This window comes from Monomorium pharaonis, chromosome 1, assembly GCF_013373865.1.
Source record: "Monomorium pharaonis isolate MP-MQ-018 chromosome 1, ASM1337386v2, whole genome shotgun sequence".
NCBI lineage: Eukaryota > Metazoa > Arthropoda > Insecta > Hymenoptera > Formicidae > Monomorium > Monomorium pharaonis.
In genome coordinates, this window is record NC_050467.1 from 37,170,056 (window position 1) to 37,196,265 (window position 26,210).

Sequence of the window (26,210 nt, forward strand, 5' to 3'; positions counted from 1 at the left end):
TTACTCGTTTTGAAGTTTTTTTAGTTACACAAGATGCTGATTATTTACTCGTATCTAACTGAACCAAAATAGAATATCATTGTTTCTTATACTTTTTAATACAAACTGCGCCGATTATTTGTTGGTTTTGTAACAGTTTGCATAAACTGGAAATTGTACAAATTTACAAAAAATATTATCAGGCACCAAAGTCCATTTCGTCCGAAAAATAGCGTTTCTTAATCGTATTATTCATTATTATTTATTATCGGTCCTAATTACACTTATTGTCCATGCTCTTTACATTTAAAAACATCTCGTGATCGTCACGATCGATAGGGCAACAGTGCTTTATCGATGAATATCGTCGATTGCGAACTCTGGTAGTGAATCGATGTTATCGGAAGGTATCGCTATGCAGTAATACTGTCTGACTTGTATCGAGTTCAACGATTGTTTCACACCCTCGGGGGCTTCTCCCTGTAGCAGCACATGTGACGCGTACGTATGCGTAGACACGCATACGCACGGGCGTGCTGTCGCACGCGTGTATTTTTGAAGTAGCTTTATTGGTGTTCGCGCCTCACGCTGCAGAGAGAAAATCCGTAAGCCCCAGACGCTTATGCAACGTGCAGGGGTGTCTGAAGCGGTCCTTCAACTCACCCCGAAACGAGTACCAACGCCTTCATGTCACACCTCATTATACCGTCGCTTCGTTAGCGTCGATGTCGACGAACAAAGGATAAATCCGCGACGATCGGTATCCGCGAGTGACGCGTCGCGTCGGAGTAATTTTAAAAGCCTTATTATTCGAGGTCTGCCTACGTTTGCACAACGACAATTTATATGAGGGGTGGAACGAAAAGTATACGGCGCCGTGAAAAGATAAATCTCCGTAGTGCACCACGGAGGCTCGAATGTAATGAATTAACATTCTCGCTCGTGCGATTATGCGAGTTAATGCGCGCGTATATACACGTGCACAAGCGGATAGTCGTCAAGGTGGGAGTATCACAGACAGATAACCCGACAGTCCGCACTCGTAAACCAGAAACTTGCGCAATCACAAGTTGGCAGAAGTCCGCCCCGAGCTCGCGAGCCTGAAACTCATAAAACTACTGTAATTGTAAAACACGAAAGAGCATAGGCGGGGCCAAAATACTGTGGCTGACTGGCTTGTGCATTACGGTTCACGGTATGAATTATTTCACTTGTTGAAATCATTATATTTTTTTCCGACAATTTTCTGCGTATGCATTTTTTTTTGTTCGTTATCTCTTTCCGTTGGCATTCGCAAAAAAATTTATAAAATAACGAAAACGCGGCGAAAATGCTCCGGAAACTTCAATAAATATAACGTTTCTCTCGGAAAAGGTCGCTATTTCGGCCTCGAATTGCTTACGTTAAAACGAAAGATCCTCAAAGAGAGTTACTTCCTTTTATCGGAATTCGATATTCGCTTTCGCTTGGGAAAGGCTACTTTGATGGTTCTTGTGGATCTTCTTTCTTCGGTAAAATCTGGCTGCGCCGTAGGTTGGATAGACGCCACCGGATGACTTTTGGGGAAAATATCATATTTCTTGTCGTTATTAATACTCGCTTTGCGGTTTCTTCTGAGGAAATCGTTTGCTTATACTCAATATTGCGTTAGTAAGAGTATTTATAAATATCGCGGAAAACCATCAACTTTCATCTAAAAGAGAAACTACGATATTCTCAAAGGTTTTCTTATAAGCATTATTTTCAGAAAATTCCTTTGAGTCGTTGAATTCATTACGATCTGAAACGCTTCTTTCTTAAATTATCAGCATACACGAAGTTACTATTATGCATGAATGAACGTTTCATGAAATATCGATGAATCTTAGAATACTCGTTAACATCGAAAGGTACTCTATTTCAATGCACGCAATACAAGATGAATTGAGATAAGCTATAAGAGCTAACGTGCAACGTTATTTAAATTATCTTTTATACTGTATATCAAAAATAAGGTATAAAATACTTGAATCAAATAAAGTCTGCCTGACTTGATTTAAATTTTTTAAACTCTATTTTTTATGGAAATATATTAAAATAAATTTTATAAGAATAAAATTGTTATTTCAAGAACTCACAAAAATAAAACATCTTTCATATAAATTAGTTCTAAATAAAAAATTTTTTATTTGAGCCTTATCATTATGCTTATATGTATGTATTTAAGATTCGACTAAAAAATTAATTAAAAATAAACATTATCTTCTTAAACACCGAAACAATCTTTTCGAAACATTTATATAATCTGTTTGCAAATTTTTATATACAAACCACGCACGATCGGCCATCCCGTGACAAAGTTTATTGTATCGAACAAGCAAATTATTGTTTTAAGTCTCTAAGTATCTTCTTGTCGATTCTATCGATAACATTTTTTTAAACAATTTAGATACAAAGATCATTTTTAATAACAAATGTAAAAGTGGGCCTTATTTTGTGCTAGGCTATATTTGATTCAGGTATTTCATTGGAAATATTGTTTTTTAATGTTTCTATCACGTTGCTTTGAGCAATAAAGGCACAGCCATGCTGTTTTCTACTGTGTTCAATAACCCTCTGTGCGTGCACCAATTTATTAGAGCTTGGATCAGTCAACTGCCGTACGCATACGTTAACAAATTCATTACGCTTTTGAGAACACATACGCGCGCGAATACAGAAATCACTATGATTTTATTGGAACGTTATGGCGCTGTGAAGTCGATAATTGAAAGTTGCACCGTGACCGTTATCGATTGTTTCTAACTTGTTGGATATAACATTGCAATTTACGTTCTAGGGATACGGAGAAATATATTCTCAGTAAGTAAGTATTAACACAAGTATTAATTAATAATATAAAGGACATTAGCCTGCGAAGTAATACGCGGTTTCTCCTCATTTCATGTTATCAAGTTGTCGAGTTTATATTGCCCAAAGTCTTCTCGACTTAACGTTCATCCCTTGACACTAGTGCAAATGGGATTGTGGAATTAAAGATTAGCAGGGAGGATAGTAGAGATATCCCGTTAAGGAACATTTCGAGGATTCTCGTCTCGATAAGCCCCGCGCCGATCTTCGGGCTTCTTAGAGGCGTCCTGGAATTATTTAGTGATGCGTAAGCCGTTCCGGGCTTGCCTCCAGACCGAGGTTAATGGCTTCGATTCCCAGAAGTGCGTCCGCCAAACCCTCTAAGTTAAGGATAGCTCATCGGCTCCTAACTGCAAGTATACAATTACTAAAATAGTCAAACCAACTGATATATTGTACGCGTACGATTGTAGCGTAATACAGTTCTATCTCGCTGCTTCGTCATTTAAAGTAAAGGAAATCGTTATCTATGCGAAAAAAAATCTTGACGAGGAAAAAAATAGTATATAATGCACTCTTCGGAAAAGCATGGGAGTTTTATATGCCGTCATGATGACGGGTAGCTGTTTGATCAGCGAGCAGATATGTATCGGTAAAGAATAACGACTCGACATGCATTATGTTGTACACAGGGATATATAATACCGGGAATGACTGCGCAGGATATGAAACTTTCTGATAATACAATCTTGTACTGCACTGGATTTACTTTCCGGCTCGAAATCTGACAGTCAAGAGCGCAAAATTTTCGATATCGAAAGAAAGAGAACAGGGAGCGGCTGTAGGAGGTTGTGCAAAGAGGGGAAAAAAGGCTGTAGAGGAATCGACAGAAGCTCGAGCTGTATTACGTTTATTTATTGATCGTATTTGCCTTCCAGCCAACTGAATCCTGGAAGAATTAATCCCGCTTTGCTCGGCCGAAGTACAGCATATTCGCGATGCGACGAAATAAACTGCTACTCATATTCCGTACTGTATTCCAGTGGAACTGTTATTTCGAGATAAAATAGAACAATGTGAATTGGTAAAACTCTGTAAAGCCTGGATGAATTGCAGTTACATTTCATCGTTATAACGAACGAATGTTCTTTCATCGCTAATGTTTATTTGTTAAATATAAGAGGATTTCATCACTGAATATATTTATAGTTTGACGGAAACAATTCCTTATTTTGTATGAAAACTTGGCGGACGCACTCAACGCGGACAAAATATCATACGTCACAAGTGTTGCACTTAGTCTGATTAAATCTTTCCGAGGTTAAACGAGAAGGGCTTCATGAACGAGCATATCTTATTCTCTTGGCAGTTTCGTTCTGAGGTGAACTCAATGAAAGCTAGCGGATGCAGCGGAGAAGCCACGGCGGACCCCGCGGAAATAGGAAGACGCTCGACCAAAAGATGGCAGAGAAGGACGGAAGTGGTTGGAAGAGGCATTATATTATGTGCCATGGGGCTAAATTGAATTCTCGCGCCGCTGCTTTCCGGAAATAATATTATGTTTTATGTCCCCGACACCCGCGCGAAGCCCTATTGGAATCCCTTAATAGGAATTTTTCACATTTTCCGCCAGCTCCCAACGAATAAGATCAGCTAGAGGTGGCAGCATCCATTGGCACAGATTCCGATCTGCCGGGGATTGAAAATGGCGGAGGCGAGCCGAGGAACACCACACTGCGGCTTTCCTCCCGTTCAAAACCTTCTGGTTGAAGCGTACGCGCACGAATGCGGCAATGGTGGTGGTGACGATGCGATGGGCTTCGCCGGAGTTTTACCCCTGTTTGCTTTTGCTATTCGCTTTCCTGCCACAGTGGGCGCGAGGAAAAATTCCAGCATTGCTGCCTGGTACCGCCAACGCCAGCGAACTACCACCGATATCAACGGTCTAGAGTTGCCATCATCTTCCGCCGATAGAAAGTTCTGGTTTCTTCAGCTTTCGGGATAGCGTGGCGCACGCGACGCTTGATAACTTTTAAAAGAACGACGCTAATCGAAGCGAACACCTGCGCCGTAATATTTTACATTTAACTCGACTCCTAAGACAAGACTTGGCAGTTTCAAATTATCACTCTATTTCTTTCCGTAGTAGATTTATTTAATGGAGACGTATCAAAAATTCCGAACGATTGATTGAAACGAATAATCCGATGAAGGATAAAAGGAGAACTTGAAAGAGCTATGGAACCAGAATCGCGTTAAAGTAACTTACTGAAAAACGTTCGAATTAATGACTGATCCCTTGTGGTCTTTTTTTTTTTTTTACCATTTTCTCTTCCCTTTGAATGTGGAGAGTTCGTTCGTTTCAGCGGTGATACAATTCATTCGCGGTTTTCTCGAAAAGTGGTCGGCAACCGACGGATCTATTTGTTTGAGATGTATGTACATCGCATATGCTATTTTCAGTTAAATCGCGTGTACTCAGCGATCTCGCGGTTAAACGCGCCACGTTTCTATCGCAAACAAATGCGCACGTAATAAAGTTGGCAAACGTTTTTCCTACCTCCAGGTTGTATCGAGAGATACGACCTTTTTTTTAATTGCAACATGAATTTTTAAATCGGGCAGCAACTTTAAATATTCATGTCTCGTCCCGGAACGGCAATCCATTTCACGGAACGCAAACTGCCGGTTATTTCTCCTCGTTATTGCGTACGCGCGGCATTCACGTGATGGCATAAGCGTTGATTTACAGATAATTTATTGACGCTCGCTCTGTCGGCTCTCACATATATTTAGCATAAATAAATTCGTTATGCGACTTGCTTTTTCATGTGCCCCCTAACGGAGATAAACGATTTTCATGCCCATTTCTCTTCAAAACGACTAAAACGATATCGTATCGCGACACTAACTTAAGACTGTAGCACAATTCTTAATTACGCGCCGTAAAATTCCGGCGTAATGATAAACCTGTATTAAGACTGCCGGGGGAGGGAAGAATATTTCAGAGTTAAAAACATTTTTTGCGACGGACTCTTTTCAGAAACGTACGAAACCTATCTGTAACCTGGTTCAAGACAGTTTTATCGTCGTCGCGAGATATACTGTACGAGTCGCGCGCGCAGGTCTCGGAATCGATTTACCGCGCTCATGCTTTACACGCGAACAGTTTAGTTTCGCGGTGTACAATGGATTTTTGGAGCTGCTCGTACAACGCTCGATTTTTTTTGAAAATTACGACCGTGTCGCCTCTTTGTACGCCGACTCCACTTTTCTCGTTCGAATTTCGTTTAACGATAACTCGCAAAAAAAAAAAAAAAACGCATTAGCATAAACGCATTCAGACGGAATGCAGATACAGGTGCCAGGCTCCTTTTCCTTTGAATGGAAAAGGAAATTCAAGGTATTCAAATGTATTCCGAAGAAGTGTATCTTTGGTGCGAAACAGCTCGTAGTTTTACGAGTTTACCTACGCCGACGAACGTTTAATGTCCGCCACTTTCTACCAGCAAATAACATAATAACAAACCAAAGAGAGAGAGAGAGAGAGAGAGAAAGACGTGGAATAACGTTATTACCATAACAGCTGATTCGATCTTGAGTCTTATGAATCACGTATTTTATGAGCTGAGTATATTTCCCATCTAATAAAGCATCGATATCTTGTTGCGAGAGATACGAGCTTAAGTCGAACGACGCGATAGCGAGATTCGACTGGTTTTACCTCGTAAAAGTTCCATTCGCGCGGAACCTCGTGATTGCGTGCTAAGGCTCCGTAAAAGGTGCGCTCGTTGTCGTGGGACTTATCGAACTATCGACTCGCTTCCAAAGTATTCGCCCTCGCTTTCATTGGCCCAGATAAAAAAGCTCGAAGCTTATTTGTCGGTGAGTCGTTTCCTTCCGAAAGCGCGGCATTTATCGCGCCGAGATATATGGAAATTGCGCGGAAAGATAACGATTCTCTTTGCTTTCCTTGGCGTTGGCCCCTAACGAGCCGGCGCGCGCGGCGCGTCTTCGAGAGATCGTAGATATCGCGACGTATCTGGCGGATTAATGAGGATTCCGCGACGTATATAGGCCAGGCGGCTTATTTTCGTTTCGATTCTAACTATACTGCAACTGCACCTACGATCCCGTCCGTCTCTCGTGGTCGGCGAGTTCTTGGGCGCGCGCTCGAGCGGGTTCGAGAGTGACGAATACACAAATTTTCCTCGTTTAGAATAATTTATCGCGCTTGCCTCCTCTCGTCTCGATTGCGACCTGTTAGACCGAGTGCGATTCAATGAAAACAGCCGCGTTTTCTCTCGTTGAGTTTATTTACACATCATTCAGTATAACTTTCAGCAGGCGTTTATACGATCAAATGAGAGTATTGCTGCGATTTGTGCAGTCGCTTCGATTGCCTCAATGGTGAGAGACATTTTTATTGCGCTCCGCTGATAGCTGGAAGTAAAATGTTCATTAAGCAGAATCAATATTGCCATCCGTATATACAAAATAGGCGTACGTGAAATTTTATTCGGCGCGAACTGCCGCCTGTTTCGATATTCCGTGTAGTAAATAGCATTTCCGATATCGGTGAAAAATAACACGTTTTGTATACACATTCACGCTTTTAACGCTTTCACGATAAAATGCAGAGGCGCATACTTCTTATAATTTTCATCCCTAATTTTCTTGTTGCATCAAAATGTCTCGTGCACGTGATGTTTCTCCAAAACACGTTAGAATTTATCGATAATTTCCAGCAGCTCTGAGCTATTAAAATTTTTATCACGCGCCGAACAATAAATAGAAAATATATTACGTAGTATTTACGTTTATGCATATATTTCAATTCTTAATTAAGAAAAAATAATATATGCACATTGTATTTGCATTTATCATGTCACAACAACAAAGTTTCCGTATTTAAAAGAAAGAGAAAAATTACTATTTGCATAATATGATACAAAATGAATAGTTTTAATAATAAGTATATGTGCGGCACAAAAAATATGGTAAATATTGAAGAATGGCAATATCCTTTGTCGCTCAGAAATTCCGAAGATCCTTAACTCGTAGATTCCGATCGTGAGGAAAACACTCGCTTCTTCCGAATTAATTTATCTCGATGCTACCGTACATTTCACTGGCTCTCCTCCGCTTCTCGATTCATTACATCTCCGATTGCGACGTTCTACTTCCTTTTTCATCGTTTAACGACACTTAAAGTTCGTAACTCTTCAGCAGCTTCGATTCGCCGAGTAACGACTTGGTAATTTCTGCGCGACATTATCGCTTACGTCGCTGGATTCATAAAACTTTAGCGTGCGCGACGAACGCGTCAAATAACAGCGTGAAAATGAACTAAGCCCCGCGATCGCGTTGCAAGCGTGAAAGTAACGAGAAGCTGTGCAATATTGTATGAAACTGGGTCGCCATCGACTGCGTTTCGTAGTGCGCTGCCTTCGTGAAACAAAATCAAACAAGGGGAAAAATTTCGCTTAAAAATTGCAGATATTGTTACATAGTGACACAGTATAAATTACAACTCAAGATTTTTACGTAAAAAAAACTTGGGTAAACGTTAACCGAACGTCTACTTGCAATTGTATATTTTTACATCGTAAAAATGGAAAAAAGATAAGTCTGTGATAATGGTTACCAGATCTGAGGACGTCGATCATTAAAAAAAATTGATTATTCTTATTATTTGTACTTATATATAAAATAATGTACACACCGAACTCAAAGTTATAATCTATCCTACTCGTTATTGTACGTCGATGTCACGTAAGATATCCTGATCGTCACGGATATCGACAAATGTCACCCACGTTCTGCAGAATGTCGCTGCCGATATCGGCGCGTTGAATGGCAGGCAGGTTGCATCGTGGAAACAACAAAGCCGAATATCGATTAAACAGTGCAGCGCGTTCTCTGCGTGCAAGTAATTAGTAGATGCACGGAGAGTTTTAATGACCCTTTAATAACACGCAACATCAAATTATAAAGGTAGGTCGTAGACCCGTCGCCTAACGTACCCCGCGCAATCCCGACCGACGACGTTCCTCCACGGCAAAAACATGTGGCGGTCGATTAACAAAATAATTTCTATTCCTTCCTCCCTTTGTTTCCCTCGTCAAATTCGTAATTGTTAAAGAAACGTACGTATTATTAACGTCGCAGATCACAAATTGTGTCACGCGGATGCCCGGCGAAATTACAACGGCGCGGAGCAATATTCGCTACGTGATACCGACGGGTGCGCGAACAGCGTCGAAAATTTAATAACGTACGTGCGCGGGCTCTGATTGCGATTGAATTAATTACACGGGGATATTTGTTAATCGATTGTTTTCAAAGTCGCGCGAGTACCGGTGCTCGCCGTTACCAATGGGCGGCACCGGTTGCGAGAATTACGCGCATTAAGCGCAAGCTTACGCTTTAATTTAGCTGCGCTGCTGTTGCTGCCGCTGCCGCTGCTTTGACTCGATTTTCTCGTTCCTTAATCGCGTTACAGTTTTATATTACTTGACGTTATCGTCCTATTCAGCGCGAGAATGAAAACGGATTAATTATTCGATCCGGGTGTACGCGCTGTTAAACTTTTTTTACGAAAAAGAATGCCGAGATCGTTGGCATGCGCGCATTGCAATTGCGCTCGCACAAAAGTTCGACACTTTCCAAATCGATACTTCGCCCCGGCTGTGTGCGGGCATCCTCCCGGCAATAGTAACGGGGTCAAAGCGATTCCGGAACCGCTTGGAAATCGACTGCAACCGCATGGATCCGGGTTACCGCCGCTCGTTCTCAGATATTGGAAGTTTCACGGTGGTCGTTACACCACACGGAATTAATTGGTTTAATTAAGTCACCGAATTGCTCCCGCTCACGGATTCACGCCGGATTAATGCGTGATCAGATACGGCGCACCTGTTTGCCGTCGGGACGCAGGAATATATTCGAATTGCCATCGATATACACGGATCGGCAGCCACATCGATTACGAGCCGGCGATTTATTTGAGCGATCGAGCGCCATTCTATTTGCGGAGAACGGGTATTCTATTGCCGGCCCGTCGCGTCGCGTCGCTCGCGCCGTTGCGTTGTTGCGTTCAACGCCGAAATGGATCTCGATTTTGCGGACGGAGCGCCGTGTAAGAGCCACGGCGGTTTTATTAATGCGCGTTAATCGCGTTGACGAATGACACGGAAACCCTTTCCTCTACGGTGACAACGCGCGCTTCTTCGGAGCAACGCGCATATTGAACGTGCCCGAAATTATCGCACGTCGCTCCTGGAAAGACGTAATTGTAAAGAATGACCTCGTTTTTCATTAAACTGCCCATTAGCCGTTCCTGCCCGGCGGGCAACATTAAAACCTTGAGCGAAAGGGTAAAAGGGTTCCTGAAAAACGCCCGCGGGGACCCTTTCTCTTGTCCGATGGAGAGAGAGAGAGAGAGAGAGGGGACTCGTACGCTTTCGCAAGGATGTGGCAATTATTCACGACGCAAAGGCCACCGCCATGTAACCGCTTAATTGTCGTTTTTATATATCCACCGGGTGACTAATACCATGCAAATCGATATCACGGACGTTGTGTGTATTTTCCCTTGCCAGGGAACACAGTCTTTAGTTACTCCGGCTATGTATCGCACAGTCAGCCGAGAATATCTCGCTGGTACCTTCGGCGAATATTAATTCACGAGCGTCAAGGGGCCAGCCTATCTTAGATAAAGTTATCGTACGAAGTAACTAAATAATTACCGTAACGTTATTAACGGTCGTGTGTGGCGGCACGTTAATTATATGTTTGCGAGAAGGGCACGTCTGCAACGGAAACGAATGAAATAAGAATTTTCTTTTTGCTGCGAGCGCTTTATTCGTTAACAGAAATATTTTTGCTCGTTGATAGATTTAATATACGTTTTGTGAAGAAAAGTATCACGTTTTCGTATTGGAAGCGGTCTCGTCTCGGCTGACAGACATGTCGGTGCTCGCGGTGACGCTTTACTTGCGGGAATCGTCAACTCTGGGGTTTGCACGTCTGCATTTTACAGTTTTGACGCGTGATTCCGTCTTCTCGCGGATAGGGCAGGTAGGGGAGCGAAGGCGCGGGATATAAGCGAGACAGCGGGAAAAAGGAAAGAAATGGAAAAGGAAAAAAAAAGGGGATAGAGGACGGCCCAGGCGGCGGGAGACCGAGAAGAAAAGACACGAGGAAGAAGCGTCCCGGGAAATAAGATTCTGACTTTACTTCTTGACGTATCCGTCTTTCCATGGCGGATCTTCCAGGATGCTGGAGTAGCAGGTAGAGCGTAGGGGTAGGGGAGATGAAAAAGGAGCGACTGCTGGAAATATCTTACGGACGGTTGATGCGATACATTGTCTTTGCTTATCTCTTGCGGTGTACGGGTGCGCGCGCGCGCGTGCACAGGGATGCACACATACACAATCACCGCCGGCTGGGAATCAACATATGCATTACGTGCTTGAAGAGTTCTCCAGGAGTGTACGATACACGTCGATGTTATGTATGCGGTATGTCCTCGAGCTAGATGTGCTCTCGCGATGCAGGCGGCCGATCGATCATACGAATCAGATGCGAAGCGCGAGAATCGACACTGCTGTAATTAATAACGTACAGCAACAGTGGACAGTGACCGATTGCTCAATAGGAACATTTTCATCTCTTGATATACGTCCATTAGATTTAGCACGATATTTGCAAGATAAATTACCTGGCGGCGTCGTGCTGCTTAAAAATTATCGTAATGACGATTAAAAATTAAGACAGAATTTATATATACGTGGTATATATATATGTAAACGTTGTAAATCCCGGGATTAAACAATACGACACGTTTACGAGAGCATTTCTTTTGAAAGTACAAGTTAAAGATTTATTAAATCCGAAACGCAGGGGCTGGTAAAAAAGTCCCTCGAAATCGCGAGGGTTATCGAATTTCGATCACGTTCCTCTACCACGTACTTTCTGTGGACTCGTGCGAATTGTCGTGTTCTAGAACCGGGAAGCCTCGCGCGTGCGGTACCGCGTCCGCAAATTTAATTCTTCCGCTGTATGTGTGCCGCCGGGCCGGGAATTTCAGCGCGAGGCACAGAGACGAGTTGCGCGCTCGTGAATGTGAGAAAAAAGAAGATGCAACCGACTAATCAAACAGAAAATGCGACGAATAGGCGGACATAGCAAGGCTCTCGTAATTACGAGGAACTCTCGTTCACCGCGCGCGGTTCTCCAATCAACGGGCGTTAATTAATCGAGCCATCCGCCAGGTGACCTGCGAAAGATGGGCGTATCCTTTGTCATCCCGCCGCAACGTTCCTCGCGTTCCAACATGGAACGCGCACCTACCCTATGCACCTACTGGAGGTTAACCGGAGTTGATGTATTGAAAATAACCCTCGTCCGCTATCTGGACAGCTTATCATATCCATCATTCCGCCCTATTTGTACGGTGTACACGCCTCGACCTTGCGCATGGATCCGAAAATCGCCCGAGCAAGATTGCGAGTCGCCTGCTCCTTTTTTACGTGCATCTCAGGTTGAGACAATATTGCTTCTTAAGCCCAACGTGATTGATTCCCCGATTCAGTAAATCTTTAATTACTAAAAATGCTAAAATACATAAAATACCAAACTTTCGGAAAATATTAAGAGAATCTTAAGACATATATACATTTAAAGTTAATTCAGAAAACGATTATTTTAAGAGTAATGTTAAAATAACATAGTCTTGAAACTATCAGTAAGTTATTTTAGGATTAAATTTAAGTCAAGCCTCACGTGCAAACGCGAGCGCACGTGATAAATGTGTATAGCCGAGGGAGTGCGATTACGGGAAGCTCCGTAAATAATAACGACGCTTTTTAATTAAATCAACGAAGAAAAACATCTGCGGTAGCATAACTTTGAAAAATACGCTTGCTGGATTGATATGACGCTTATGTAAACTTTAATGGTTTTAAACCATTTTAAAAGCAAGTTTGTGTTGCTTGTATTTAGATTATACACCAAAAATGTTTAAATTGTTTCAATAAAAGAAATTGAAACAAATATAAAAGAAAAATACGCGCAGAATTAAAAAATTTCGAAAAGAATCAATATCGCTCGTCGCAATTTGTGGATGTTAATATCTTGAGGAGTAATTTTTAAAAGCTTAAGCGACCGTGTGATTTTACGCTTATTCACCCGTGAAAGTTGAAGAGCCGCATATGTTCGCTTATAAATATTAACAAGAACATCTCATTATTTCAGATTTTGAGCCCATAAGCCTTATTTACGGGCGACGCTCCTTTCCCAGTTTTAAGCGTAGAAATTCTGATATCGCGGCCTCGCATATCGCGACGGGACCCTTCGAAGGGACGCCTTTGTTTCGCTATCAATTCAGGGTTATAAATTTAACACACAATTTTATCCTGCACGGCGGTGTATTTCGATTTACTTGCGCATCTGCGCCGCGGCCATGGGCATCTTTTCATAATTTTCTTACGCGGTATATTTCACGACATAATCCCGGGGTAATGTAATTCATTTACCCGGAATGCACCCGCTTACTCGGCAAATGAATTGCAGCAACGCTCATTACGCTTCGCGGGCGAATTAAATCGGAATGCGGAAAGATCCTCGGTTGTTTCCTCGCGATACGAAAACATCTCGCGATTTGCTGATAGACCTGTCGACTCCCTTCTTTTTTTTTCAATTTTAAATTACGCAAAATACGCAAATATGATATGATCACAGCAATTTGTTTATTGCAAATTTATTGATAATTTTATTAAACAACCGTGCATGCATAATTCAAGTAACGTGAAAAATATTGATTTATTATAAATTCAACTTGTTATCAAATATTCAGAAAAATTACCAGAATGCACTGTGTAAGCGCAGATATGCTGTAATCGACAGGATCTCGAAAGCCAACGTGCAAAGCTATTACCTGCGGCTGATGGCTTTCACCGTTGCTTTTAAGCCGGAAAAGGTTTTTGCATGTTTAAAATAAATAAACAAATGCGATAGGACATAAATGCAAAGTGCGTGAGAGCGTTTTGTCATATGTACATGTCGTTGTGGATAGACGGGGCATTTTCACCGTTTCATCGTTTTATTCGTTAAGCATAAATATTTCCGGCAGCGGATATTTTATAAATAAACGTACATTATTAATATAATTAATTAAAATGAAATGAAATATTCACCTACCGAGGATAATTTGCAAGAGATAAAATGTTTCAGAAATATTTTGTTTCTGAGATAACTATTTATCATTTCATTTCAGCAAAACACTAATAAATCACGCAATTCATACACATCGTTTATAATTATACAACAATTTTGTATCTCGTAAGATAAATTCACGTAATTTATTTTACGTGGCCATTTATTCGATTGAGAATTTTATAAAGGCTCATCGCGCCAAGAACTCTATCAGACGCGCATTCGGAAATCTCGCTCGAAACAACAAATATTTTCAATAAGAAAACCAGCGCGAGTTTCGCGCACGAATAAGTAATACAAGTCCGGAAATGGAATTTGAATAGAAACATTCAACCGGAACGAACTTTACCGCGAGCTCGTTCCGGCCACTCGATAAAAGCTCAGGTATATTTCGACGGTGCAGTAGTCGAGAGACTTCGTAGCTTTTAAGCTCGCACCGAGAACGTGGAAGCACTCTTTCTCTCTTCCTCCTTCCCCTTTTAATCTATCTTCTTCCCTTTTGCGCTACAGATTATCCTACATAATAATTTCTAAGCCGTGGGTAGTCCGCCTACGCTTTACCTCGCATTATTTCTCGTCGCTCACCTTGGAATTAAGACGGAAAATATAACGAGATGAAGCGGCGCGCGGCGCGGCGGCGCGGCCGTTCGTGCACAACAGCTGAGGAACAGCGACGTACAGATAATCTAAACGCGGAGCGATGGAGTGGTGGCAGCCTGGGCTACACCAGTTGTCAGCCCGTGATGGATGGACGCGGGGCACGTACCGGCGAGAATTCGTCTTCCTTCTTTTTCATTTCGTGAACTCCGCCTTATTTTCCGTCGCGCATTTTCCGCCGGCGCGCGGCGTCCGCTCGATACTACGGCCAATATTCCTTTCCCGGTTTCCACGACTCGGCGGAAGATCGGGATACCGCCTTCCGAGAAAGGGCCATTTTCGCGATGCCGGCGTATATATCCAAGGGGGAATCATTCCGTTGTTTGAACTGTGAAATAACTCTCCACGTATTCTTTGCATGTAGATCCGGTGATCAAGGCCGACCGTGCGATTTGTCGGCACGTTCCTTTTGATTAGAAGGTAACACGTCCCTTGGAATTCTGATACTTGCTACTGGACGTGCCGGAACTGCGCGGATTACATTCGAGACGTTCTCTTGCAGAGTTGTCACAGGACGTACACGTTTCCGCACCCTTCAAGGCAAGCGGCATCTTCACGCCCCAATTCTTTCGTCCTCCGGGATTGGAGGCGAACGAAACGACAGGCAGAAAGAGAGATTAAAACTTATTTCCGTGGCAAAAAAACGTCTGGCACTTTTATGATGATGTAATATATACATTTTCTCCCCTCTTAATAATTCAATTAGAATAATATGAAATTCTTTTCAGCTTGTTATTCTTACATAACAAAAAAAAAAAAATACGCGCGTTCATTATCACTTATACATATAACGCAATTTATTCTTTTATAAAACGCTGCTGCATATGCAGTTCTCATAATCTAGGGATGTAATATTTAAAATGCGCAACTCTGATTAAAGTTGTCGGATAGACGCGAGTGTCTTCCTTTTTAAAATTTGCGCGATTTCTCTAGAAGGCGAGTAATGAAGAGTTTGCGATGGTATATTCATGCCACGTACATGACGAGGAAGAAAGAAATTCTACCTTCCGCGCGATTCTTCACTCGCTACTTACGTTTTATTCCACTCATCAGCTTTCCCACCCTCCGCGGTACGTGCACGTTCTAATTCTCACGTTCCCGACGGTACAGACAGAAAAAGGAAAATATCCCGTGTGAGAGATGTGTAATCCGTTTTTTTTTGCGCTCGGAGGATAAAATAAAAAATATAATGCGTTGATGAATTTGAGAAAATTAGCTTTACGGGCTAGCAGTTGTGGATTGTAACATACCACGTGGCTTTAAGAAATTACACGAATCCTACACGCCTTTATTTTACGTTTCATATATTTCGCTTTTGCTGACATTTTGTAGACGACATAAATGCCATAAATATATTGTATTTTCCTCGCACATAAACTTGAACATTTAATTTAATTTAGTTATTTAACAACTGTACCAAAATATATAACTGTTTTGCTTGTAATAATCATATATGTTATTACATTCGTAAGAAAATACTAGAAACCATAACAATCTTAGATCTTTCGTTTTCTTCAAGCGAGTTTTCTGTGCTCGAATGAGTCAGACATTTTTCTACGTATTTATCTTGATCTCTTCCATTTCCTCGACAAACATAGCGTAAAGCTGGATAGCTTCGAAATTATTCATAAAATATGCATGACAATGGAACAAATGTCCCGTGCGAATTCTTCGTTCTAGTATTACTTCGTTTCTATTTAACTCATCGTTTTCTGGTATTCAAGATAGTCAATCTGCCAAAGTTTTAATTCTGATGTTCATCGATACCAAGCGCGAATGAAAAGAGACTTGTAGGGAATGTCTAATGGCGCTTTTCTTGCACGTTTAAAAGAGTTGAATTTTATGTGTTCGTGCACATGTATTGTATGGCATACGTGTATCGTAGGTATGGCTCTCTAACGCTGGTACAATAAATGAGTCTTCAGTTAACCGAAAGGCAAATCCAAACGCAATTTAAATGTATCTGTAGCTTTTGCAATTTTACTGACTTGTTCTCAAATGTTCTTTTCTAAGTATACAGAAAAAAAAGAAAAAATTTAATAAATATTAATGCAAATCTCATTAATTCATCAACTAATGTTAACCAAAGATGTTAGTGAGTTAATAATAAAATCGCAACTGTGTAATAAAGAAAATAATTTTTCATAAAGATTAAAAATAAAATTGAAATTTATAAAAATATAGTTTATAATAATATATGTGATTTTAAAACGTGCAAAGATAAATTGTTGTACCACACAGGTGCGTTTTGAAACGTGTGCATTTCAGTATTAAAGAATTCCTGGTGATCGATTTTACGTATTTTTCAACAACGAGGATTTTATTCTCGCGTCAAACATGCGGTGGAGCATCGTGTGGATTATAATCGTTCTCTGTCAAGCGTGAGGCGAATATTCGCACTGGCCAGTAAAAACTGGGATAAAAATCTGACAGGAAATATTCGTTTAAAATTCGCAGCAAACTTGATTACTCGCATCCATTTCGTTAATTAGAAAGTCAAATTTGAATTCATTATTAATTTTTTTATCTTTTGTATGTTATTCTTTATCTTATAGAAAAAAAATTAATTCTACAAGGTTACGTGATTATTATTGCAATAAATGCCTGTACATATTTGTAACGTTAATATATATAGTGATAATAATTCTATTTAATTTCGACGCTACTGTAATTTACATTTGCATTTCACAAAAGAGAATAATAATATTAATCACATTTAACACCAAATAATCCATATTTCTTGTATACTTCACCATTATCAGTCGCGTTTAGTTATTCAGCTAATTAGGAATACCAATTAAATTATTTTATTAATATAACAAGCGTTATTACGTAGTATATAACAAAAGAGAGTCTGTAAATAAATTTTGCTTGTCAGAAAAAGATTCTTTCGAAAATTTGCACGCACTAATGAGAAAATTCGTTTACTGAAAAAATTCAACCAAAGTACAAATCACAAGTGCATTGTATAAGTATATTTTTTAAATTATGTAAACTATGTTTAACTAACCGTGGAATTAATGTTCTATGACGGCAGAGAAGCAGGTTTAAAAATGCACCAAAATACATTTGCGCATGTTCAAAAAAGCAATAAGGAGATCCGAGTTTTGTAAACGGAGAGAGTGATGACTGTATAGTCGCTAAGTAGTATATTCGTGATTTTCGCCGCGTAGTAATGAATTTTTTTCTAAAAAGCGCTTTTGTCGCATACATGCATTATTGTATGCGCCTATGTGAGAATGCGCGCGCGTGCAAAAAAAAAGAGAGGAAATATAATCGGGAGATCTCTCTCCGGACAAAATATAACAGGGTAGTCGCGGAGTGCAACACTAGGGGCAGTTGCACATCGCTGAACTGACGATCAGTATACGTGAATTTCGGCTGAATCTCATTATTCTATAAAAACGAAGTTATGCCGCGCAGTTCGCAGCCTTGTCTCTTTTTTTTTTAATGGCGCCATTCATTTTAAAGGCATAAGGGGGACAATGGTGCAAAATGTGTGCGTGTGTGCGTGCGCCCGCGCGCGTATGTATGTGTGAATCGTATCACAGCTATAACGATGAGAGAAAGTATAGAATTTAAATGCGGGATTGGAAATGTCCAAAATTATTTTTATTCTACCGAAATAAATACCAAATTACAACCTTTTATAAGTAAATGATGCTATTGCATTTTAAATTACTTGTGAGTAGTGCATCAAATAAAATTTTTTTTAAATGTTTTTAAAAGTGTCTAACGGTAAGAGTATTATTTTATTTAACATGGCTATAATTTGTTGATAGATATCGAGACATTAAGAACTATGTTAAGTACAAAAATAATATCAATATACTTTTTACTATAATTCAACTGTTATTCAGTTGATTGTTCTAAATAACGATAAAAATATTCAGCTAAATCGACATATTCCCTTTCTTTTCTGGTCAAGATCGGACAAGAAAGTAGTAGAGAGAGAAAGAGAGAGACCTATTTACAGTACTACATTAAAAATAGAAAGATCAAAGAGTGTATGGGACGAACAGCAAGGACACTGCAGGCTTTTACTTATTAATGAAAGATTCCGTTCTGACTGTTGTGCAAGACGAGTTCCGTTCTGAACCGAATTCGAGGTGAGCGAGAAGTTGCTGAGACAGGCAAAGGAGAGAGAAAACGTGGCTGTCGCGACGACGACGATTTCGCAGTGGAGTTGCAATGGAGATCGCTTCGCGGCCGATATAGGTATATCGACGACATGTGTTTCGATCGAATTTCGTGCAAACATTTCGTATATAGCCAGTGCGCGTCGTTTGCAGCGGCCGCGATATTAAATTTTCCATCAGAACGCGGGTCCGCGGAATAAAACATAAAAGTGCGCGCGCGCGCAGGAAGGTTTGTCAGAAACGTGTATTGTTTACTGCACTACCACGCCTCCGCGATTTCCACTGCATTCCGTCGCATTTTTTGCTAACACGTTCCCATATGTGTGTGTGTGTATGTGTGTTTGTGTGCATATGCATCACATCCTCAGTGTTACGCGCAAGAGACAAGCGATCCACCGAAATTGCGATAATGGGACTACAAATTTTTTTTTATGGTCTCTGTGTGCAACGGACCGGAGGTTCTCGTGATTTTTTGATCGTGCATGGGCATTCGCGAGAGAGAAATCTTGTAATTCATCGATGCGTTTTTTTGATGGCCGTACTACAGGTTTATCTCGAATATCTCCATGATATTGTTCTCGCATGAATTGAATAACTTTTTCATCGAGAGCACTGTTGCCGCAAAAGCATTTATATATTCAAAGTACTGACGAATCATAGTTTAATAAAATCATAAGAATCTTCTCCAATCATAGTTGTTTTCGTTGGATTGCAATAAATATATAAAATTGAACAAAAGATTGAAATTCTTAGTACAAAGTTTTGTCTGCGGAAATTTCGTGCAGTCATTTTCGCGATATTTGGATTGTCTGTACGACAAAATAAATTATCGCAATTTGGATTGTCTGATTAATTTACATATGTATATTAATCGATATTTGTCGCGTATTCGTACGGGGACGCCGAGGATGTGATATTATTTTGGGCATCATCTGTATGCAGCGTGCGCAAAAATCGTGGTAATTCATTGGCGATTAAACAAACGGGCGTTTCAACGTGGCAATTCCTCAGCTGAAATGATCGCTCTGCGGTAATCAGCATAACAAATTTCTGTATATAAATCAGCACTGTATCGGCTCGCACGAGCGCTGTCGCAATTCGTTTATGCCGGATTAAGCGTGCAGGGCGCGCTTACGTAACGTATGTATCACGTACATTTTTCATTAGAATTCATGAGAGGGATTTCAACGAGCTATGTGCTAATGAGTACGTATCAGGAGATACAATAAATTAGTATCATCATGTTTATATTATGGGAAAATATCCCCCATGTGATGTTAATCACAGAATGGAGATTTGCGCCACTCGATTATAGAATCCGGTAAATCGAAAATGACTTTCCCAATCTTTGCGAGTTCGGAATTGCGCGGTCCGCGAGAGAAAGAGAGAGAGAGAGAGAGTTGCGGATGCGCTTCGTGCTAATATCGCGCGATGGAAGATGGGCATCTTAAGAAGCTGAAGGTTGAGGAAAAACTTCAAGCTTTACGAAAAGCGAAAGAGAAGAGGAAAATCCCATCAAACTTGAAAGTGCCAAAAAGTTAACGTCTCCCGCTCGGTTTGGTTCTTGTATTTTCGCTTCCGTCGTCGCCCCGTCTCGCTCGCATGGCCCGGCAAACAAGCGAGAAAGTCGCGGCTGAAACTTCACCCTGGCGACGGCGCTCGCAGTCTCGTTTGCTCCTACTCCTCTCCTTCGCTCCTTCTTGATATGGCAAAGAGAAGAGGCGGCGGAACGTGCCGCAGGGGAAATAATACGGTCGAAAACTCAGCCCCATAACACTCGCGGGAGCGAAATAACGCCGAGCCGCTACCGCGGAAAATTCAAAGTCAACGATACGTTATTGTTTTTCAAGAGCCGCCGCCGGTAAGCGTGCAACCGCGAAAGTGGAAGTTGCGGAAAGACGAGAAGGGAGAGGATCCTTCTGACGTGCAGACGACGGCGACGTTTCGCGTTTATCCCGGAGTTCAACGACGCCATACGACGCACTTAAAGCCGGAGGTTATGACTAGGGGGTTCACCAATTCTCAAATACGACCTTTCATTATTACGATTATCGCGAGGGATATCTAAGTTATTAGAAGGGGGCGCATATTCCCGAATTTCTTAACTCTGTAAAATATGGAAGCGAAAACTCGGTGAATTATAATAATGGTGCGCGCTGCTCCAAGTTCGGAGAAATATTTTACTCAAGGTATTATAAGTGGAACAATTTACAGAAGAGTAATTTAATTTTCTGAAAGCTTGAATTGAATCGCAAGGTGCAATGGTACTTCGTATATATGTGGAAAATTCTTACTTGAGTTATAGTAAACAAATCAGCGGGGAACGCTTGTTTGCGTTGATGCTTATGACAATCGAGACCAGCTTGTGTCGCGACCCATGCTTTTTTCAGCATTCTGGGAGTAATTCCTGTATGTCGAGCGAGAGATTCCCTACTCGTCCCCGTGGGAGACCGCATCTAATCAGGATGAATAGCCTCACCCAGTAGCCACGCCGGGTAGTATTCTAACCGACAACTTACGGCGCCCCCATTCTCCCCTACCTTTCGCCCGGGTTCCGGACCAAGCCCCAACTATCATCATCGGTCTTCGTTATAAAGAGGAACCACCCGGGGCTAAATCTCGTTTGCCTATCTCTCTCTCTTTCGTTCTTTCCTGTCGGCGGAGGCCTCGCAAAATGCCGCGGAAATCAGTCCCCTGTTTTCATGCCGTTTAAGTTCTGGGACAACTCGCCGCGGGGTATCCGCGGCTTCTCGCCTCGAGTGGCACCTTGTCGATCATCTTGGATAAGCAATACGTCAACCACTTCGCCACAGCGCCGACGGCGACCGCCTTTCTTCGGAGTCCGGAAAAACACTTTAGAAGGGAAAAAGAAAAGTGGGCCAATGAACACGCAGACGCGTCCGTCGGATCGATTTTCACTTTCGCTCGGTGCTAAATTAAGAGGGAGTATTTTCTTCGTAACGAAAAGGTTGATGATTCAGCCAGGTGTATAATTAGCTGTCGCAAATTCTCCTTTGAAAACTTTGATTATAAGGTAGCACATTATTGATTGAGTACGATCAACAATTCGGTTTCGATTACGATTAGTTTCGGCTGAAAATTGAAGTTTCGATTTAATTTCGGTTTCAATCGAAATTGAAAGGGAGTATCGATGAGATAGCCTGATCAAGTTGTAACTTGCAACAATATTGTGTGCAATAAACTTATACAGTACAAAGTATTTAGCGGTTAGACTCTTGATTTTCTTCAAAATGCGGAATTTCCAATTATTATAAAAACGGCACGTGATTACTTGAAGTGTAACAAAAGAATGAAAAGATCGCTTCATACTAATATATTCATGTTTCTTTATAGTTCAAATATATATTCATGACGGATAGCAAAAGGTAAAGCTGAAAAGAAATAGGTTAATATCATGAACACAGGGTGAGAATATCTTCATATTTACACATAGCGAAATACTTCGACATGCAAAGAACTGCTCTTATATGACAATCGCACGACGACATTCATGAATTCTCCGCGCGAAAACCGTTCTGGGAGGGTAAATAATCGATGAATGGAAGTAGGAGTCGATGTCGCGTGACACCGAACATATGGTGGCACTCTTCCTCAACCAAGTATTGTCGTTGATAATTCGGTGACGATGTCGCACAATACGTACACCACTCGAAAATGCATAGAGTACAATCACGTCATTGTGGAATTTAACCGCATTAATTTTCAATACGCATTCCATGTTGAATATTTTACGCAGTGACTCGATTCGCGAAAAATAACAAAAACAACCGTAAACGATCAGCATTATTATTGCGCTGGGATATTTATTTTTTTTATTTATCGATTGGAAATAACACTCATTATAATTTCAGAATATTGCTATTACACGAGTATTTTGCGTTGAGCTTTGTTTACAGACAATTTTGCATTAAGCGGCTTTTAGTAGATCTGAAAAGTACTTAAAGTCGAGTGTACCCTTTTCCCTGTTCACCCTGAAGGCGGCAAGAGGAGCTCCTCACCCCGACCTCCATCCATCGCTCTGTCAAAGTATCTGTTTCTCCTTCGATAACTTTTTTCTTTCTTTCCCGTCTAGTCGGGGCAAATCCTTAAATCGACTGTCACTGTCAAAGAAAGGGAGACGGGCCCTCGCCAATCTTTATTCGTGAAAATCGTGCGCAAAATGATGTGTTAAATTAGAAAGGAAAAGATACGATCGGAAATGTACATTCGAGGTTTTTCCTTCAAAGTCTCTATAATGTAAGTAAAAATCGTTAATATTGTCAGTTTATGCAAAACATGTATCATTTAATTTTCTACCAATGTGCAAAAAATCCTGCTATTGAAATAAAGATTAATAAATGTAATATGTTTTCATTAAGATTATATATGTCGAATTATATTGGAAATATTTCAACACATAAAATTAAATAAGAGCTATTGAGATTAAAAAGCTCGATGAAACTAGCGAATTCGAGAGAACAGTAATTTTAGATTCTGTTTTTATATTATTATAGTTTATATGATCATGTAATAAGAAACATACACACACATACACACATACACGCGCGTGTAATATGCGCTGGTATGATTAAAGAACTCAAAGATATTTTCTAGTCGTTCTCGAGGAGCTTGCGAATCAAATCGGCAAATTAAGAATCTGTCGAGACTCGATTAACTCCAGGAATTTAATCTTGCCTAAACGAGGAACGATTTCGGAACGGCTACTTTAATAGTTACCGTGAAAAGAAAGAAGAAACGAATGGGATCTGCTCTATTTAATACTTCAATGAACTGAAAATAAAAGTATAAAATATGCAATTGACCGAGTTAATAAGAAGTCCAAATTAAAAGGAAAATCAACTAACACAAAGACAGAAATAAATACAAAAATAAAGAAGAGAGAGAAAAGTTGGAGAAATGTTAATTAATAAGAAATTTAACGTTTCTAAAGAAATGCACAAAAAATATTCAATGCATATGTCTTATTAATTATTACATATTAATTGCATATTTTTTGTTGCATAAAAGAAAACTTCTATGCGGCAGTAAATGCATTTTTAAATCACCGTCATTATAACTTGGAAAACTGCGCTCCCTTCTTGTAACAAGTTGCCCCAGGGTTTGCACATTACCGTGTCATTATTAACACCATTATTATAAACTTATTAAGATTGCAACAACCTTCTTGCGTTAGGGGACGTCAGCGCAAGCACGTCGTAATAAATTGGCATTTCATTCTCCGCGATGGATGGCGTTTACGTGGTTACGTAAATTCGGTTGAGTAGATTGCAGGAAGGGAACGTTACTTTCGCCTTAAAATCCTCCACCGAGCGTTTCGTGGTAAATTTATTATTCATAAATACACGATAATTACGCAGTCCTGGTGGACTGCATTTATACGTTTGTACATCAAATTTATAAACAGATTAAGAGCGAAATGATATTTTTCGCGCACGAGCTACACTGTAATATCTTTAGTGAAATATTATTTTTGCAGCGGATAGCGTTTGTGGATTTTACATTTAATATAACGGATCTAGCCACTGTCACGTTTTAACGAGTTTTATAACGCAATGTTAGTTAGTGGATAGAATACCGCGTACTCTGGTTAAAGACGCTTTTCATAAAGAAAGAGGTATAATTTTTTTCGTTGAGAAACGCGATTCCACCGTTACTTCTAACATCTGTTATGTGAAAGAAACAAATACAGTTTTTTTATTATTTTCTGCGTTTGCTACAATAATAATTACGTTTAATCGAATCTCCGATGTTAAAGTCTTACAAACAATTCGGCGAAAATTCTGAACGCAAAGCGACGCAAACTAGTGTCATCGGTGAATTTGTTTGATCGAGAGAGAACAAGAGAGAAAGGAACGATTTTTAATATTATATTTCACACACAAGTTTGTTATTATTTCAGTATCGAAGGGGATCCAATTACGTGCGCGTGGTCATGTTTTGCGTGTGCGCTTTGAACTTGTCTTTGCCCCGCTTTGAAAAATTCATTAACATTATGGCCAGCATGCTAATTTCAGCAAAGTGTCCCGCAAGCCATGAATAATTTAAGCAATGCTATGACCTAGTACTCGGAGGATGTATTTCATGCGGGCGATGCAGCGAGCTCATTCATCTTGCACCCACCGTTCCCTCGTTAATACACAAAACTTTTTCATAACGGCTAGTATTTACGCAAATAACAACAGCTCTGGGAAAATAATATTATATGTCGGGTACTTTTGCAATAAATCGTCATTAAAGTGTGCATTTTAAATTAATTGATTAATATACTCGCGCATGCATTCTTCTTTGTATAGGGAGACAAGTATTAAGTTAATGTTTATTTAATGGCGATCCCTCATCTACCGCGATGCAGCCTGTAATATTTTGGTTTAATTTTCGAAATAAATCATTCTCTACATCAAACGTATCCGCTTTTCACTTGAGCCAGCCGGCCACGGTAACCCTCGCCGACAGGTGAATAGGTGTACAACTACGACGATGAGTCCCTGTCAGACGTGAGTAGCGAGGTTGGTGGACGGGGGAGTCGAGTAGAAGGTAACAGGTATGGGGCCAGACTTCTGAGGAGGGCTTCGCGGTATTATGCTAATCTCGTTAAACTGAGAGCGGGTCAGACGGTACTAGACCTTACACTATCGTATTAAGATAATAACAATGAAAGGGTTGGGTTGCGACGAGGCATCGGCTGCCGCCGCGTCGTTGTATTATTAGCTCAACGGTGGCGTACCAGCGTAATCTTCTCTCTCAGTACTTACCAGATAGGTATACATGAGTATTCACCCCCTCCCCCGATCTGATAGTAACTCGTTTGGCGAACTTCAAGTCCGTGGATTTACGAGAAGATTGCTGCCGCAGCGTTTCCGTCGTGCGATTTCATCGAAAGATTAATTGCCTAATGGCCCGAATGTAGACGCAACAGCCAGTCAAACGTGTCAATTTTGGCTGTCGCGTCCGCGTTTGCGAACTGCGTTCTACGTTTTGCAGTGTATGTAGATAGGTTGTAAGAATATGCAAAGAAAATAAGTTAATTCTTTCGTCAAAACGTTCACCAATGTGAATATACGAGTGAAATTTATGTATTTTTTTTTAAAAGGGCAAATAGAGATATTTTGCCCCTTTTAAATCGATTGAATTATTCGTGCACAATCAGTAAACAAATCACTCAAACTGGATAAATTGCAGTGAATCCAGCGAATTTATGCAATCGATAAACTTGGATATTAAATCGCCATCGTTGCAACACGACAAACTTTACAGCAGCGTGTGATATCACGGAGCATGTTTTCCAACATGAAAAATTGTTCATTGCAAGCTTTGCATGTTTACTCGCGCGCCATTATACGGTACGGTATAACCATAAAGCGAGAA

At 40.6% G+C, this 26,210-nt stretch overlaps 1 protein-coding gene and 1 long non-coding RNA gene across 4 annotated transcripts in view; both read left to right on the forward strand.

Annotated features, from left to right (window-relative positions):
* The window catches only part of LOC105833132 (semaphorin-2A), a 325,878-nt gene that overhangs the window by 19,915 nt on the left and 279,753 nt on the right, over window positions 1–26,210 (forward strand). The window lies entirely within an intron of this gene.
* Window positions 2,152–26,210, forward strand: part of LOC118644519 — a 36,446-nt gene continuing 12,387 nt past the window's right edge. The window contains exon 1 of the long non-coding RNA XR_004962293.1: window positions 2,152–26,185. This is a non-coding gene — a long non-coding RNA (uncharacterized LOC118644519). The remainder of the gene's footprint in view (window positions 26,186–26,210) is intronic.